An 18,243-nucleotide genomic window follows, 5' to 3' on the forward strand; every position below is an offset into this window, starting at 1 on the left:
ATCTTCACTCTTTGTTGTTGTTTTTTTTTCCTTCCTGAGTGTAAATGCCTTTCTGAAAGGCAAAAAAATGTGTGAAAATGTTGCATTTGGTCATGCCATGCTTTTCAGAGGCGACTCTCTTTTGTTTTCGTCTCTTTCTTTGTCTCTCTGTGCAACATGTTCCCTTATAACCAACATTTAAGAAGGGCCTGCTTGTCCCTCCGGACAGCACCGGGTACACACAGTGTCCTACACCGAGGCAAAAATAGGGACTTGTGTGCGTAACAGGAGGGATTTATTTTGAGTGGAAGAACTATGGTCATCCTACATACACACACTCACACACACACACACACACACACAAACTAGAATACAAGAAATTACACGAAATTAACAGTAAAAAATTAATGTTCTCTTCTCAGGACTAAAACAATTATACTGCAGTGGTGAAATGTAACTAAATTCTTTAGTGAAGTGCTGTACTTGAGTAGAATTCTCTTCTTTACTTGAGTATTTCCATTTTATGCCACTTTATACTTCTCCCTCATTTTGTACTTTTTATTCTATTTACTTGTTACATTTTAAATTAAAGCTCTACATGAAAAACTGTTTAGTCCATAAATGATGCATTGTTATTGATTAAGCACAACAATAAAGGTAGTTGTTAAAATCTGCTCCTCTTTGAAAACATTAAAATGCTGCTTGCATTTTAATGCATTCACTATAAAATTCCTGTGAAATATTTATGATACTTATGACACTCTGAATTGTGACATTTTGCATGATAAACAAAGTATTGTGTCGTTCCTGGTAAAGAGGAAAATAGAAAACACAGTGGAACTTGCTTTTTATCACTGAGAAGGCACTTTGAACAAATCAGCTTGTGTTTTAAGAAGGTGTGGTCAAAGACAAAAAATGATCGAGGTGGGCATTAATGCTCAATACTTCAACACTTTTACTGTAGTAAGATTTTGAAAAGCAGGGCTTACTTGTAATGGAGTATATTTATAGTGTGGTATTGTACTTTTACTGACGTAAAACATCTTAATACTTGTCACACCACTGCAAAAAATTAGTTCTATTTTCAAAGAAGCATCACATCTAATATCAGTTCAGTCTGATAGATCAGATATTCTAATCTTTGGGTCGTGACTTGTTGCCTCAGCTTGGATATGTGTAATAACTGTGTTATACCAATTTAAAATAACACAGATAAAAGTGAAGTTTCCATTTTTGCGCATGCATCACAGCAGGAGGAAGTCTTAAATGTCGATCAATAGGTTCACACAGTGCAACCAGAAGTTATGACGGGGCAGTTTGCAAACTAAGCAGCAGCTGTGACGTGTGTTCGCTTCATTGAGGCCACAGGAGCTGTCCAGTGCTGAAAATCAATCCAAAGCCTGCAGGAATAATCGACAGCTGGGAGCGGAGGGGTGGGGGTGGGTGGGGACGGGGGGCTGAATACTACCCTAACCTTGACAATGATTTTGGCCTTTAAAATCTTTTCCTCTATCTGTTTACACTCCCGACATTTTTTACAGTCGACTTACTCAGCCACATGAACGTTTTGTTTAAGCATTGATTGTGTTTTCTGAGTAGTCGCTCAGTTAGACCGAACAGGGACAGACAACTATTGCAGGACTTGCGGGGCTGGCACTCGCTTACTGTGCAGTTTTAAAATTTTAAGATTTAAAAGTGGAGTCAGGAAAGTAAAACAAGTTGGAGCCAAGAGTTTGTAATTCTTCATCACAACAAAATAAACAGATGCCTTTTTTGGGTTATAAGACTGCATATTTTTTTAATCTTCCCAATTGAGCCAGCAGACGTTACCATGAATAAAAAAAAAAGAACATGACGATATAAACACTTACCTTGGTGTTACTGCGGACTGAATCACTTGACGACTAACACTGGTCTCATCCTGACAATAAGACAGTTGAGTTGGTTTACTGCTGCCACCGTCCTCTCTTCTTCCTTGCTTTCCTTCAACAGACAAACACCTGTTTCGTAAACCTGCTCCCGGACTTCTCTTGCACAAACTTGTACGTGTCTCCAGTCTGAGCTTTGTCTTGTTGCTCCATGGTCGCTGAACGGAGTCGCTGCTGCCTGCTGGTTGTGCATCTGCCCCGATCCCTGCCAGCATGTGTGTGTGTGTGAGTGTGAGTGTGTGTGTGGGAGAGAGAGACAGAGAGAGAGAGAGAGAAAGAGAGAGAGAGAGATCTGATTATGTTCCTATTTATATATGCTATTGTTTTCCCCAGAGTGTGGAGATGTGGATTGTATAATTTAGACTTCAGCCCACTCAGACAGATACTTGCACTGACATCCAAAAAACACAACACTAGTGAAGACTATTGTAATCCTATAAAATTGCTGTGGAGTGTCTCTCAGGCATTTTACTGTGTATTCATATCGACTCTGTGGTGCAAAGTGTTTGTTTTTTCAGGTCTCATATTGAATTACAATCACAATGATTAAATACGCTTAGTTAGAACTCTGCTAATCTACAGTAAGTTGATAAAATAACGCTGAATGTGTTTTACCCTTTGCTGATTGGTTTTCACATTTTTAAAGGAATGAGGGTTGGTCATGCGGTCATACAAAATCTACATTTCTTAGAATTGCACAGGATTTGTTTACAGAAAAGTACAGAATTAGTTGGGTTACTCAGTAAGTAAGCAGGTAATACGTGACACATGTTCATATTTTTTGGCTGTAGGTTCATGTGGCCTTTAGCAGCATACATCAGCTGGCCAGGCGACTTGAGAGGCCACTGATCATTGGCAGTATGAGTATTGGATGGAGCTTCTGGGTCTGAAAGGTGAACGTGGAAGAGCCTTAAACCTGCATTCTTTCTAATGGCCAGCAGGAGGCGACTTCACTGGTTGCAAAAAACAAGTCTGATTGTATAGAAATGTATGAGACAGTGAACCTACTTCTCACTTGCCTAATTACATCAGTCAACAGTTTGCTAATGAGTTCATGGTCTCAATTCTAATTTCAAGTCTTCTTCAGTATAGTATGACGTTCATTTAGTGGATGACTTTTTGACATTTGACATTTTGGTGGATTTATAACAAGCAAACAAACAACAACTGTTTTGATGTAAAGAAATTGTCATTATTTTATGTTTTTTTTTTTTTAAAGATAAACACTACAAAGTTTGTCATCAAACTGCTATGATGATGTTTTTCTTCTCTCCTTCAATAACAGAAAGCAAAAACAGCTCTGACAGCAAATGTGTTATTTACAATAGAAACAGTTTTGGATCCAAAAGAAGAAGAATTAAATGTTTACTTTAGTCCAGTTTAGTTCCAGTAGTGCTAACCTAGACCAAGTTTTAAGAGGAGCTTTACTAAAACAACAGGCTTGTTAATTCCAGTTTGTTATAGGCATCATTGTACACTGACACAGGAAGCTGCTCCAGTTTAAATCTGCACATATTTTGATGCTAAGCTTCCAGTTTCTTTTAATAACTCATGATTTTTTATATTCTTATTTAACTGTTAGTCACATATCTCTTACTATTTCTTTTCTTCCAGTTGTCAGTCTGGTGGAACCGTTGCACAGCATTTTGTTCTCCATGGATGAAACACTCTTTGCTAACGCTTTGTAAAAAATGGAATTTTGTTGTAAAGAGGACTTTCTAGAACCTAAAAGCATAAAAGACCTTTCAAATACACACTGTTCTCCCAGCCATGACTGAACCGAATCAAGCTTTTGTGGCAGATGATTCCAAGCTTTGGAACAGAAATGTATGTTCCCAAGAGAGGCTTGTATTGGCGCCCAACTTTAGAGGTGTGAACTCAAGTCACATGACTTAGACTTGAGCCAGAGTCAGATAATTAATCTGGTGACTTTAGACTTGAATGCCTAAAGATTTGCAGCTTGACTCTGACTTCAAAGATGCACTCCAGTGATTTAGTATCACATTTAGATAATTTAGATAAAAGATTTTTAAAAAGCATGGTCAAAATCAGAGCAGCACACTGCTCACTTTTCTTCTCCAAAAATGTTGGATCCCACATTTCCCATAATGCATCTCTGGAACCCATGCTCTAACATTCATCCACAGCAGCCAGCAGTATGGATGGAGGACTTGTTTGTTGTGAAAATATTTAGTTTACCAAAACTGGCTAAATAATCTTTTTTATAGGGTCAAGTAGAGGGTTTTACATTTTTTGGAAGATACAAAGCGCTTGCTCTGTCAGCTATGATGAATGAATAGCCAGTCTCCTGCAGATAATCAGACAGGCGGAAGAAAGTAACTGCTACAATTTCTGCAACTTGCTTCCTTCCCTGTCCTGCTCCGCCTTGAGCAATAGCACCCAACCAACAGCCACACGGTAACAAGCCATGATGGACTTCATTAGAAAAGTGGACTGCATCAAAGGCTTGAACCAGTTTTTCAATTCACTTCTCATCTTCTGCTTTTACTTGTCATTCCAAAAATAGTCGTAATGAAGAGGAAAAATGTAACCTCTAACATTAGTGATGCCGTTACAGAGAGGTTGAAGGGCTTTGCTGCCGCTCTGACTGCTTTCAGTTCACTGTCGTCCTGCTCAGGCATCATTTACACGCAATCTCATGCCCAGAGAGGTGATTAAGTCAGAGTTATTCAGGAACGCTGATGTCTTATGTCTGGTTAAACACAGGTTATATAACAGTGATTTGTGTTTACCTCCTTTTGCAATTACTGCAACCTTCATTTGTCAAGTAACTCAGATTAAGCACTCATTGTTGACCTGCGAGTCACAGAGAATCTAGAGCTGCAGCTCGATTGGTCAATTAATTGGTCTGTTGACAGGAAATTAATCAACAACTATTTTGATCCGTGATTTTATCTTTGAGTCATTTTTTAAAAAGCAACAAATACTAAATATTTGCTGGTTCCGGCTTGTCAAACATGAGGATTTCCGGCTCATTGTCATGTAAAGATGTAACTGACACATATTTTGGTTTACGACTGTCAGTCAGCAATTTAAACAAGCAAAAAAGGGTCACTTGGGTTTCTGGGAAATTGAGACGAGTGTTTTTCAGAGCCTTTTCATAGACTAAACAGTTGTTTGAAAATATACTTTCTGGGAGGTCGGAGATGGCATGTGACTATCTGCAGCACTTACGTGCAACCTGTCGTAATAGTGCTCATGATACGAGAGATTTTCTTTTGGAGGCTTGGTTGATGTTTGATTTTATGTGTGTGCGTGTGTGTGCGTGTGTGTGCGTGTGTGTGTGTGTGTGGGATGCTGAATCAATCTGGAGTGCTACCTATGTGCCAAAATAATCTCCCGTTTTCAGTTTCTGATAACCATTCATCCCAGAAATAGACCAAACAGAGGAATGGCTGCTGCTGCTGCAGCCAAAAGCTCTTTGTACTTGTTGCACTGGACAGATTGAATGCCATCAGTCACTGTAAATAAACAGAAAAGCATTAATAAATAACAAAGCAGTGTTGACTGAGCATGGCAGCACCGTGTCAGCCCTATCCATATGACTGCACGAGGTCAGCTTTATGGTTTCTTATTTCAGATCCCTTTGAGGTGTTATTGCCAATTAGACATAACTCTTTAGTTTCCATGGAAACCCTTTTTTCCCTTCTTTCTGGTCTGTCTCTCTCGCACATAAATACACATGTACACGCTCCCTCTCCACATGGTTTATTTTTAAAGCCCCCTTCTTTTTAGTTTGGTGAGACAACGGGTGGGTGTTGCATTGTGTATGGGGGATGTTGGGGTACAGTAATATAGGACTAAGCAAGTGTGGGCACAGGTCAGAGGTTAGGGGATTAACTAAGTGGGCACACAGAGGGAGTGAGTGGGCTGAGAATAACTCACAGTCGGAGGAACATAATGTCCTCCATGTAACAAGTGTGAATGAAAGAGAAGTTGCTTCTGTTGTGTTGGCCAATAAAGGCAGCAGTTTGATGATTCATGCAAACAAAGTTTTACAATCAAATATGAGGTGGCACTTGAGAGATGAATCTGGGTTGTATAAAGATAATACAATAACATATGAATAATGAAATAATGCTGTAGAAAGATGAAAAAAAGGCCTTTGTTGCAGCCATGATATGAATGTCAAAGACGGGTGTCTAATAGAAAACCTCCTAATTAGAGAGCGTTAAGTCATGCAGCGGCACATGTAGCTGAGCGTTGGTTTGGAAAGACCGTCCTCGCTGCCAACACGGACGTCTGAAGATAGCACAGATGTAGGTAGCCGTGAGATATTAATGCATTTCAGTGGCATATTTTGCTGGAGGCGGTTCTGTATTTCTGTCCCCATCAGGACCATCCATCAAACACACACACACAGGCACACACGGTTCTTCCCAGAGTGAACCTCACTGAGGAGGTCAATGACAGAAATCACCACGGAAAGCCCTCATCACCATTATAATGACTCTTCCCTTCAGTCCTTTTCAAATTTGATAAGCAGATGATTGGAGCTATTTTCTGTAGAGCCCGGACGTCTCTGTGGGCCTGCTTCATGACTCCCCCTCAAATACCATGAGAGCCAGTTTACTCATAAGCAGGCGAACGCCTCATTTCTCACTCTGAGAGCTGATCCAGGTCAACATGTTTTTAGAAAAGTAGGCCGAGGGGGCAATCACTCCCAGCGGTTGAATAAATTTAGTCTAAATAAAAACCGTATACAATGTTGCTCTATACACCAGAAACAACAACATGCACAGGGCGCGTTGTTGTTTCTGGTGTGTGTATCCAGTCTTGGCTCCCAGCGTATGACTTTTCCTACACACAGACTTCTTGAACATTTATGAGGATTAGACAAGAGCCTGCACTCACTTCTGGCACTTTTTGTCTAAATAACTGTTGCAAGCATTTCCTTAATTTCTGTCCAGACAGGCTTACATAACAAAAATATTAATCATAACACAAAGTACCAGACTGAAGTGTTTCTGGTTGATGCAGAGAAACGTGTGCTGACATCAACGACCCTGCACACTTTGTTTCTATTTTAAAAAGTTGCACTTAGTTTTTGTGCTATAAAACACTGTAGCACAGTATGAAGTCATTTAAACCTGATATAAGGACATTTGCAAGTGTTTTGTAAATGTGTATGTCTTCAACTCTAACTCCTCTTCTGCAGCATCTGTAACAGATAATACACTGAATGAGACAATAAATTAAGAGCAGTTACAGTCAGACAAAATATGTTCTGACATCCTGAATTTAAATGCCAAAATATTTATGTATAATATTTTGAAGTAAATTGTTCACCCTCCAAGACAATCGAGCAAACTCCATGTGCAGATGAAGGCCATGGGATGCAGCTGAAAGCTCCAGGATACATCTTGTAGAATGTTCTGTCACTTTACATCTAACATTTTTAAACCTGCCTATGAATAATTTGTTAATGAATAAAAAGTTGGTGAGTGTTTAACAACACACAGTAAGGCTTTGTTCATGTGTGTAATATTATGTAACTGAATATGATGTGATGCTGCAAAAGTGATCAATTCATTCACTGTTAATACACCAGTTGAGACTAGGAAATCTGTAACTGTAACTTAACTGTTCTTACAACTACATAATAGTGTATTGAATTAATCACTTGTTTATATGCCGCTTATAGATGCTGAATGGGAAAGTGTTATCAACGAAATGTGAGAAATAAAAGCCTTGCAGTGCCTACATGTGGTAGACTGGTGGCTGTTTAATTGTTGAAAATGACTGATAGAATCTCATGCATTAGTCAATAAACGGTATAAAAATAAAACTGATTTAGGCTACAGAGAATATATTTTTACATGTAAAACTTTATTGTATAAGCTGCGCCCATGAAGCAAGATAGGCCATGACAAACAGCTACAGTGCTGTAACTAAAACATGAAATATAGATTTATATAATGTGTGGGCTTGTTGATCTGACAGTGAAAAAGATGGTTAAAGTTGTTGAGTTCAGGAGGTTGCTCAAAACAGGAATACTGGTCAGGATCAATACTTGCCCTTGGTTAGGGGTAGGATAAAGGTTAGGAGTGCTGGATCAATTTTTGCCCTCTGTGCTGAGGTGATTGCTGATTATAACTTAATTAATCATCTGTGATTGGTCTTATTAGGAGAAACTCTTCTGCTACTGCTCTAATGCTACATAGGCCCATTTCTTTGGATTTTTTTACATCGAATATTTTCGTGTTATTTCAAGTCCAGTAGACAGAGTAATGCAGAGAGAAAGAACTGATTACACGTGATAATGTTAGTAACTCAGACATAAAACCCACCTTGCTAAAAGCCCATGTCCATGAGTCTCTGCAAGGTAGACAAAATAACAGGACTTTTAAATAAAGGAAAATATCAGCTTTTAACATAACTCAATCAAAACTTCAGTAGACACCTGCACATACACTGTTTTCAGCTCACCTATACTGGAAATCACAGTGGTGCTGGATTTGTAATGGTGTGTCATCTCCAGCTAGCCCTTTGGTTTGATGTTTGCACTGAATGGATGTGAAGCTCATGAGGTCACTTTAAAGGACCAGATTTTAATTTCTTATGTTCTAAGTTGATGTTTCTCAGACACACTGGATAACAAATTCAAGAGTGATTTAAGAAAGACCAGGATGGATCAAAGTTGTGCTCCTTGAACAACAAGTCTAATATCCCACTTAGCACAGTTCAAGACTGGTAGCGACTCTCAGACTGTCAGCCCCAACAGACTCAACACATTACCACCAATTTTATTTTAATCTGCATTCACAGATTTTTTGGACACTTGGGTGCACTGGAAAAAGCAACACTGGCAAGTACTGCTGACCAATGCTGTCTTATTACACATCCACTGGACATGGTGTAACACCAGCATGCATTTTCAGCCACCCGATGAACTTTAGTACAGTATTCACTCTACTTTTGGCTCTGGTTATGGTCACCACCAGCTCCTGAAATCTGACTCTTTAGTTGCTAAGTGCTCCACAGTGTTCACCATTCGGTCACCGACTTAATCTGTCTGCAGGTTCAGGTGATAATTCTTGGTGGGTTTATCTCTGCAAGCAGCACATTTGGACCACAACTCGTCACTGATCCATTATTAATACATACATGTTGATTAGAGAAGCTTTAAACTGGCATTTTTGTCAAGATTGTAAGAATTTGACAATGAAAACACATTGTAGCTCAGGATTAGGCCACGTCCGAAATCACTCACTATTTAGTGCCCTAAATGCTTCCACAATGGGGCGAAAAAAGTAATGTCCATTACATGTGCACTACTTTCTAGCAATCCCACAATGCAATGTGTTGAATTTTAAAGATAATGACATTACGCTGATCAATGATAGTACGAAATAATTGAGTGTGTCCAGAACCTCAGTTTACTGCTCACTGGTGAGGAAACTACTGAGTGTCTATGGGGAGCATGAACGAGTCACCTCAGACGAGAGCGTATGATTTCATACACAAGCTGTAGTTTTGAAGGTGATCCTGATTACGCCAGCGTGTGGTGACCTCATTTCCCTGTCTCTAACAGTTACTGAAAAGCAATTTAGTTGTCAAATCAGCAAAAACAGAAAAATGTGGAGCTCTGACAATATTAGAAAATATCCCAGTTATGGACACGCAGTCACTTTAATACAGTCATGAAAACTTTTACCTTCCTGTTTGTGTTAAGTTGTGAGAGCTGAATTTCTCCACCTACATTTCCATGGATACTGGCTCTACGCTCCCATTATAGCAACTGCTGCCAGAGAAGCTGAATGTAGCTACAGCATGCATGTGACACACAGCAGAAGACGAAAATATCTCTTCTTAATTGCCATTTTACTTGCCAAAAATGTCTAATTATTCTCCTGCGTCGTCAAGGTTCATTTCATCGTGTTACATGACAAAATGCAGGCGTACAAAACTGTAATTAATCATCGGGAACTTTGGACATGTCACACAAGTTTATGCACAAACACACACACACACACACACACACACACACAATAAAGTGTTCCTCAGCACTCTCAAACAAGCGATGTCGTTAAGTACACTTATAAATACACACCATCTCAGTGGATGTTTGACGGTGTTGTTTTTGTTAAATTATTGTTTGTGTATGTGCACCTGTCTGTGTGTGTGTGTGTAGTGTGTGTGTGTGCACGGGCACCTGTCTGTGTGTTTGTATGTGAGTGTGTGAGTGTGTGTGTTTGTGTGTGTGTGTGTGCACCTGTCTGTGTGTGTGTGTGTGTATGGGTGGGTGGGTGGCTGTATGCACCTGTCTGTGTGTTTGTGTGTGTGTGTTTGTGTGTATGTATGCGTTTGTGTGTGTATGTGCAGTGGACGTGAAGAAAGAGAAAAAATGAGAATGTGAGCATTCGAATGTGCATGTTTGCCTTTTGTCTTGTACTGTACATTTACACACACACACACACACATACACACTGACACACAGTGTTGAGACAACAGGCCCCCTCTTGTGGCTTGTTCAAACACTGAAATCCCCACTGAAAACCAGTCTCAGCACTTCCTCACCCAATGGGAATTAGCTCATCTAGTGATGCCAACGCTTTTCAGAGTCACACTTGCTCACAGGAGTTTTGTAAAGAAAGTAGAGCCATTGAATAACCTCATTACTGTTTGCATGTGACCCTGGTTTTACCCTCTATTTCACTCTTTTTCATCAATATAATACACAAACGTAAGACTTTACATGCAGATCACCTGTTTTAAATACCTTTGAGGTCTGACAGTAACATATCAGTGTGATTGAAATATTCAAACCATTCCATCAAATAAAAATAATCTAGATTTTAGATGTTTTGCGCATAATTTTACACTTCCCGATGATATCCTGATATCTGAACCTTCTCTACTAGAAGTCAGCATGAAGTTCTTTTTGAAGTGTTTGTCTGCACTGCTTTCTATTCACTCACCTTCTTGTTGATCCATTATTACTGAGATGTTCTTGCTCAAGGTGCTTTTGCCCATTAACCCTTTAAGGTCTATAAATCAAACCAATCACTAATAGTTCCATTAATACCAAGATATTACCAGTAATGGTAACTCCAAATCTAGTATTAAAAACAAAGAGGGTTAATAGGATTGCAAGCTCCTAATGTCTCTGGTTTTGCTTGATTAAGACCTTGAAGGTCAAAATGTTGCCTGTCTTTTTAGTGCTCTTATTGTTTTTACGGAGCTGTAATGTGAAGGGCAACCATCATATTGCCTTAGAAACCCCAGAGGGAAAGACAGGAGGTACACAAACGGCCTTGCTTCATTTATTTTCATCTAACAGAAATGACAAATAGGAACAGACTTACAGGAAAAGTCTGACAAATCGGGAAATACCCTTTTTTCAATCAATACCACTCTCATGTCTGTACAGTAAATATGAAACTACTGTTGGTTATCTTAGCTTAGCATAGAGACTGGATACAGGTGTAACAGCTATCCTGGCTATGTACAAAGGTAACAAAAACCACCAACCCACAGCTCTAAAGCTTGCTAATCAACATGTTATGGCATATTTGCTGAATCTGCACAAATATTTAAGAGTAAAAAATGTTGTTGGCACTATCAGCAGGACTTTTTATGTGCCAGCTATTCAGGTTACTTGTTCCCCCATGTTTCCAGTTTTTATGCCAAGCTAATCTAACCGGCTGCTGGCTGTAGCTTTGTATCTATTGTGAGAGTGGTGTCGGTCTGTTCCTGTAACTCTTGACACAAAAGCAAATATAAGTGTATGTTTCCAAAAATGTCAAACTGTGGTTTTAAAGTGAACAGCCAAGAGCACAAAAAGACAGCAGGCTATTAAGATAGCTCCAACCGAGTTTTTAATCTGACGAGTGGAGCGTACCAACAGAGGTAAAACTTTTTAGTCTGACGTTGGAAATTTGTCTGCAACAGTAAAACTGAACAGTGAAATTTCTTATGGTGCGAGGAGAGGAAGATACCCTGTTGAGGACAGACCACCGCCAATTCAGCACAATTGGCAGTCACTGAGTTAACTGCTGCAGGGAGAGTGTGTATTTTTTGGCTTTTCAGACAAATGGACCTTTGGTCCAGAGGGATATTTTTTGTTCTGTTGGGGTTTCAGAATAATGGGCTGTGGGAACAATGGCATAGCACCTGCCCATACCTGCTCTGCTCCTTTATCTCCCCTCTTTGTGGGCTGCACTGTCAGAGTAACCATCTGTGCAGCAAGCCCACCACCGTCCATAAGACATCTGTCAAGAGGAGTCAGTGCTATGTTTCACTTTCTACAGATGATATTTGATCATCACCACACTGGGCCAATGTGAGCACCAACGAATGTTTGTCTTCTGATAAACGACCCCAGCCTCTGTCGCCTCCATGACCACTCCAGACCGTTTCCATCCTGGTGTGAAGAAACTGAGTTTTCAGTGAAGGATCTTCTCTTGGAAATAAAACACGCACTGTTTCAACTTCTTCTCTGTGAAAATGATGCCTTTGGAACAGACTAATAAGGTAGAGTGTCTTATCATACAGTGTTAGATATTTCTATGTGAACCTTGTCATGGATACCTCATACTGGAGGATTCCCTCTATGTAATGGTCATATTATACACTGTCACAGTTTTCTGCTCAGAGGTGTAAAGGTATCTCATCAGTCGTGGTGTGTGTTTCAGTCAACAGGATATTTGAGTAACTGTGCCTACAAACTCTTCTTACAAGATAATAAATTGTTCGTGACATGGAGGCGTGACTCACTGAGTTCTATTTATAGCAAAAACAGCACAAATATGCTCTTAAAGATATATATTAGCTGTAGCTGCTTGCTATTCTTCAGTTTATAGGCAATAGACATCTGAAGAATTAACCGTTAATCTCCAAGAGCCTGCCTAATCATACCTAATAAGATTTCACTTGTTTTAATGATAGTTGTTATTCATATAATGCTAATGAACTGTGTCTAGGGCCCACGAGACCCTCCTGGGAAATAAGGCTGCACCAGTTCTATTCAAAGTAAATCAATCAAAGGCTATTTTAGTGTTCAGATGCCTGAGAATACCCAGCCACACACCACAGATGACAGCTTCAGCGTTACCAACATGCTGCTCCCTGGTGCGGACTACTACTGCCAGCAGTTCCAGCCCAACACTTTCGACCCCTCCCGCTGCAGCTCCTGCCTGCGGCCCGATCATATGCACCTCAGCAGCACCGCCGTCGCGGCCGCCGCTGCTGCTCCACAACAGGACGATCCACAACAGTGGGTATGTACACAAACCTCAGTGTTGATCAGCCACTGTGCCCCTTAAGCCTTCCTCCATCCAAGTGGATCAATGTCCCAACACAGTGGCCAGACATTGCATGAAATTCTTGCTGTTTGACTGCTGCACAATTTAAGAGTACAGACGCACTCATTCTGATTGTAATATTTGGAACATTAGCATTGGCTACATAGTCATGGCAGAGATGAATACAGCGTATACAAGCAAAGCTTCACTTCACCTATGTCAATACAGGATTTACTATTATTGATCTGCCGCAGAGGATCACGAAAAGAGACTGTTCACACACGTCAAACTGATCACCACAGTATTAATCACACAGTCTGACAAGCGTTTGAATTCCTTCTGAAACGGCCTCAAACACAAAATTGGTGTTTCTTCCTGCTGTTTTAGTGCAAAACCACTGACCACGTTATTAAAATCCAGGACTCTGAGCAGATCGCTAGATGCTAATAGCTAATTCTGCATTATTTCTGAGTTAATGAAGGTTGTCTTCTTGCTATAACAGAAAATATGCACTCATTACTTTGTGATTCATGCAATTTAAGCCACAGAAACAACTTTTCATGATGATCTCCTCATAAACTGTCTACCTCCTGGCCGGGTGCTAATGCTAATGCTCAAACTCCTTGAGCTAACTGAAACCTGACTCTAACTAATTTTAATGCTTCAAGTTATTTATTTAAAACAAGAACCCTGTAAAAGAGTCATAAATGTGTGTATGATGACTAATATCTTGCTAAAAGAAACAGGCTAATGCTAGCAGGTCGAGGTCAGCATCCTCACGTACTGATGATCCATGTGGGCGCTGGGGAAATCAAGAAACTGCATTCCTTGTACATTACAGAGTAGAGCTGTCTGACTGAGCTTTTACTCTTAAATTTGCTAATAAGAGCAAAAGTGAAGGATTTTACTGTTCTTTTCAAAATTTAACTCGTAGCAGTTTGCTAACAACGGATCCTGATACTCAAAATCAGCAACAGCCAAGTTCATTGCTCACAGTTAAACATTTATGAATCCAGGTGCATCAACATTACAGAAAACATATTGAGTTCAAACAGGTGCTTTTTGAAAACTCGCTACCATTCAATTCGACAGGTGTGATAGTGAAACTGTTCCAGGGTGATGGTGATGATGTCAGCGAGTGAAACTCCTGTGGAGGTGGGAGAAGGATAATAAAACAAGGTGGCATTTGCTTCTGTATCATTAATTAATGAAAGCTCATTACAATCCTTGGGGAATGGGCTGTAATCTGACACAAGCAACCACGTCTCCTCGCAGAACACCGTCCCACTTTAGTTAAACTACACAGTGGAATATGGTCAAGAAAGTTATTTTCTCAGTTATTACTGCGATGTAGACTTTATCTTGATTCGAAAACAAAAGATGACACGTCACATCCTTTAAACCTGCGCCCAGTCAAGAGATCAATAATTAAAATGAGCCAAACGTCTGTTTTCTGCATGTTAATGTGAGGTAGAAGGGGATGAGGGATCAAGATGAGGGTGAGAAAGAAGCTGAGTGGGCGGTTCTGGTGATGCAAAAGCAGTAGAGCAATGAAATAATGATGAGCATGACCAGAGACTAGCTTAAGTTACGTCCTGTGCAGTTAAAGTGTTGGCTTAGCTCGAACAAATGGAGAGAAGGAAGGAGGGAAGGAGGAGAGCTGCTGAAAGCCTTGACAGCAGATTTGGCTGAAGGACAGCGAGAAGTCACAGTAAGTGAAATATGTCTTAACGTTTCGACTTGGTATGTTAGCAGGCTATACATGATCATCTGCAGGGTGAGTTTATGTTGTTGTTGTGTTGGTTGTTCTTTTGCAATTGTGGGATAAAAGACATCAGCCATCAGGTAGTTGCTGTGTAACCCTTTAATTGAGATTTTATTGCTCCATAATATAAAGTAATGGCATCAAACATGCTCTTCATAAAGACACGTATCTAAATTATAGACACAATCAAATTACATAAGGCCACAAAAATTGACACAATAAACAACTTGACAATTCTGACTCTTCAAATTTGAGGTCAGACCAGTTTGACTCTGACTTTTCCAAATTGTTAAAAATGTGCTTCTGTGCCCCACAAACCAGGAGGCAGATGACGGTGATCACCGTGCCCTGTCTGAAGTGACCACAAGTGCCAGTAGCGATGACGTCAGTGGTGGTTGGACCTACGAGTGGAGTCTGGTCCACAGTCTGAGTCCTGAGTGGGAACTTAATATCTGTGACACTGACATACAATCCAGGTGACTGTATCCTGTATCCTGATTTTAGAAACCACTTTTTTTTACCCACAACAGTCTGCTTGTATACGTACTGTATGTACCATGAAATAACACACTCAGAAAGACAACTAAGGTAGGCTTTCTCTCTGAGTGAGCTGCTTAACATTAGCTTTTAAGGATAACTTACACATAAAAAAATAAGGTGCACTAATCAATATTTTTATATTGACAGTGGACAAAGAGGACACACATGGTGACAAATCCACACACATTACAATTATCACCCAAGTCTGCAGTTCCAGCAGCTCTAAAGAACATTTTATTGTCTGTTGCTGTTCTCCATCATGCTCATGTCACATTGCAGTAGATGAATCAGCAAGAAGCTTGTATTACAGGCAAATTCACATTTTAGCAGTCCTAGATCCAGCAGGAAGAAACAAATATGTGAACGTTGCTCTCTTCAGTATCCAGATACCATGTAGTGTTCTGTCTACAAGCTGCACACATTATGCTCACATCTACCAATAAAGCTGCTTTGTGGTGTCGTATATCAAAGGATTAGAGTCTAATGTTAGTGAGTATTGTCCCTTGGATGGACCGCTCACTCAGCAGCATTCATACAAGTTTGTGTTTTCAGTTTTAGATTTGATTTGGGCAAACAGGGCAAATCTAATGGAGCTCAACTGTGCTCTTTTCAGTTGCAGCCATATTCTTTTGATGAAGGTTAATCAGCTTGGGTGCATTTGTACAGAAAATGCTGCTTGGTGCTGCTTTAAGATTTAAAAAACCTCTTTTCATCATTGCATCCTCTTATAAACCGAGATGATTGTGACATTCTTTTTGTGATTTTGAAGAATTTGAATGCAGATTAACTTCTCTGAATGACTAGTGTGATGATGGACATATTTGAAAGAAAGATATCTACATTATATATGCACAGATTAAAATAGTAATAAGACTATGTTTGCTGTGAGAGGTTTGTTGTTGAGGCAGTCATCAAAGCAGACTAAGCTGCACTAAAGAAGCTTTGCCTCTGATTTCACTTTCACCTGTGACTGACAGTTTGTTGTGATGCACAAACTAGGTAACATTATTGTCTTTCAAATTCTTCCATATAACTTTCATATCACATTTGTAGGCCATGTCCCGAGTCACCAAGCCAAATGACAGTTCAGTATACGCATTTTAGAACTGACAACTCCATGTTTGCAGCATCCTCATCTATGTATCAGTGCTGACCTTGCACTACCCTCCTCCAGCTCTCCAAATCACGGGGACTGTCCAGAGAGGAGCAGATCGCTCAGCCCAGAGAGGTTCTGTGTGGCCCAAAGAGATATGACCCGGTTGGACCCTTCTCCCCACCGCAGCACTGAAAGCTCCTGGATGGATGAGAGGAGGGGTAGATCCCGCCGGGCATCAGGTACAGTCACAGATGTACACTGCATCACCACTACACTGTCGTTCCTGAAATGTACAGACCACAATCTTGATCTCGAACTTGACTTGCGCTCATGCTGTCTTACAGGCTGCAGTTTAAGGAAATGACCTCAGGCTTGTATGATTTTCAGAGTCCAGAGGAGAAAGGGAACAAGAGAGTGGCTACTTTTCTCCAGACAGAAGAGGTGATGGTGAGCGGCAGGAGGAAGTCAACAAGCGGCGGTATCGTTACTACGAAAGGGGGCATCCTCTTCCTAGCAACTATGTTCTTGAGCCCAAAGCCTGCGTTCCTTACAGGAATGTCAACCTCGGCGTGCCCTCGCAGAGGAGGAATCCAGAGACGTATATACAGGAAGCTTGGAGAAGTGAATCCCCAGAGAGATACACGTATCACTCCAACTTTAGACAGGGAACTCATTCAGAGAGGAATTCACCAACGCGTCACAGCTCTGTGAGCCCAGACCGCTACAAGTTAACTGAATCTCCTGTGGCAGCCCAGCGAAGGAGCTCCGTCTCCAGGAATCAGGCTCGGTCTCATGGCGCCCCTCAGCTTACGTCGCATGGTCCTTCTCAGCATACATCTGGCAGGTCCAGTCCAGCCCGCAGGAGGGGGTCCATTGCCTCACCCTCTAGGGCCTCCCCTTCTCACAGGCACACAGATTCTTTCCATTCACAGAACGGTGAATATGATGCTCAAAAGGGATGCAGCCGAGACCCGAGGAGTTCATCACAAGCTTCAAACAGACACAGCTTGGACTCTGAGAAACTCTACAGGAATCTGGAGTCCATCTCCCGCCGTGGATCCGCCATCCAGCAAGACTTGTATGGGGGATCTCCAGCATCTCCTCGAACCAGAACAGCTGCCAACAGCTCGGACAACACTCGCAACAGCCGTGAAATATCACCGCACAGGAATGGCTACAGTACACACAGCCACACCCCACAAAGAGAGCCCTACTCCAGAGATAGCAGACTCAGTCCTTCCCAAGGCTCCTGGCAGGGGTCCTCTCACTCTTTACTCAGCTTCCCACCCTCTCGTGGTTCATCCACATCAAGACGAGGTGTGGACTCTCAGGTGCTGGGTAGTTTACTGTCACATGCTGCAGTCACTGAAACCGATAAGGGCAATGAGGGGAATAATACAGTCAGAAGCAGGAGCAACATGAGGCGAGGCATGGAGGCCTTGCTGATCTCTGAACCCAAGAAGGCTGCAGTGGAAGTGGAGGAGGTACGTATATCATGTATTGCTTATTTTTAACCAAACTAGCAGCATAGCACTATGGATGACACTCAGTCAACTACTTTGGTCCAGAATGAAATATCTAAACAACTATTGGATGGATGGTACAGAAATTCATGGCTCCCAGATGATGAAGCCTACTGACTTTGATGAGCCCCTGACTTTTCCTCCA

The sequence above is a fragment of the Chelmon rostratus genome, chromosome 3, assembly GCF_017976325.1.
Source record: "Chelmon rostratus isolate fCheRos1 chromosome 3, fCheRos1.pri, whole genome shotgun sequence".
Taxonomy (NCBI): domain Eukaryota; kingdom Metazoa; phylum Chordata; class Actinopteri; order Chaetodontiformes; family Chaetodontidae; genus Chelmon; species Chelmon rostratus.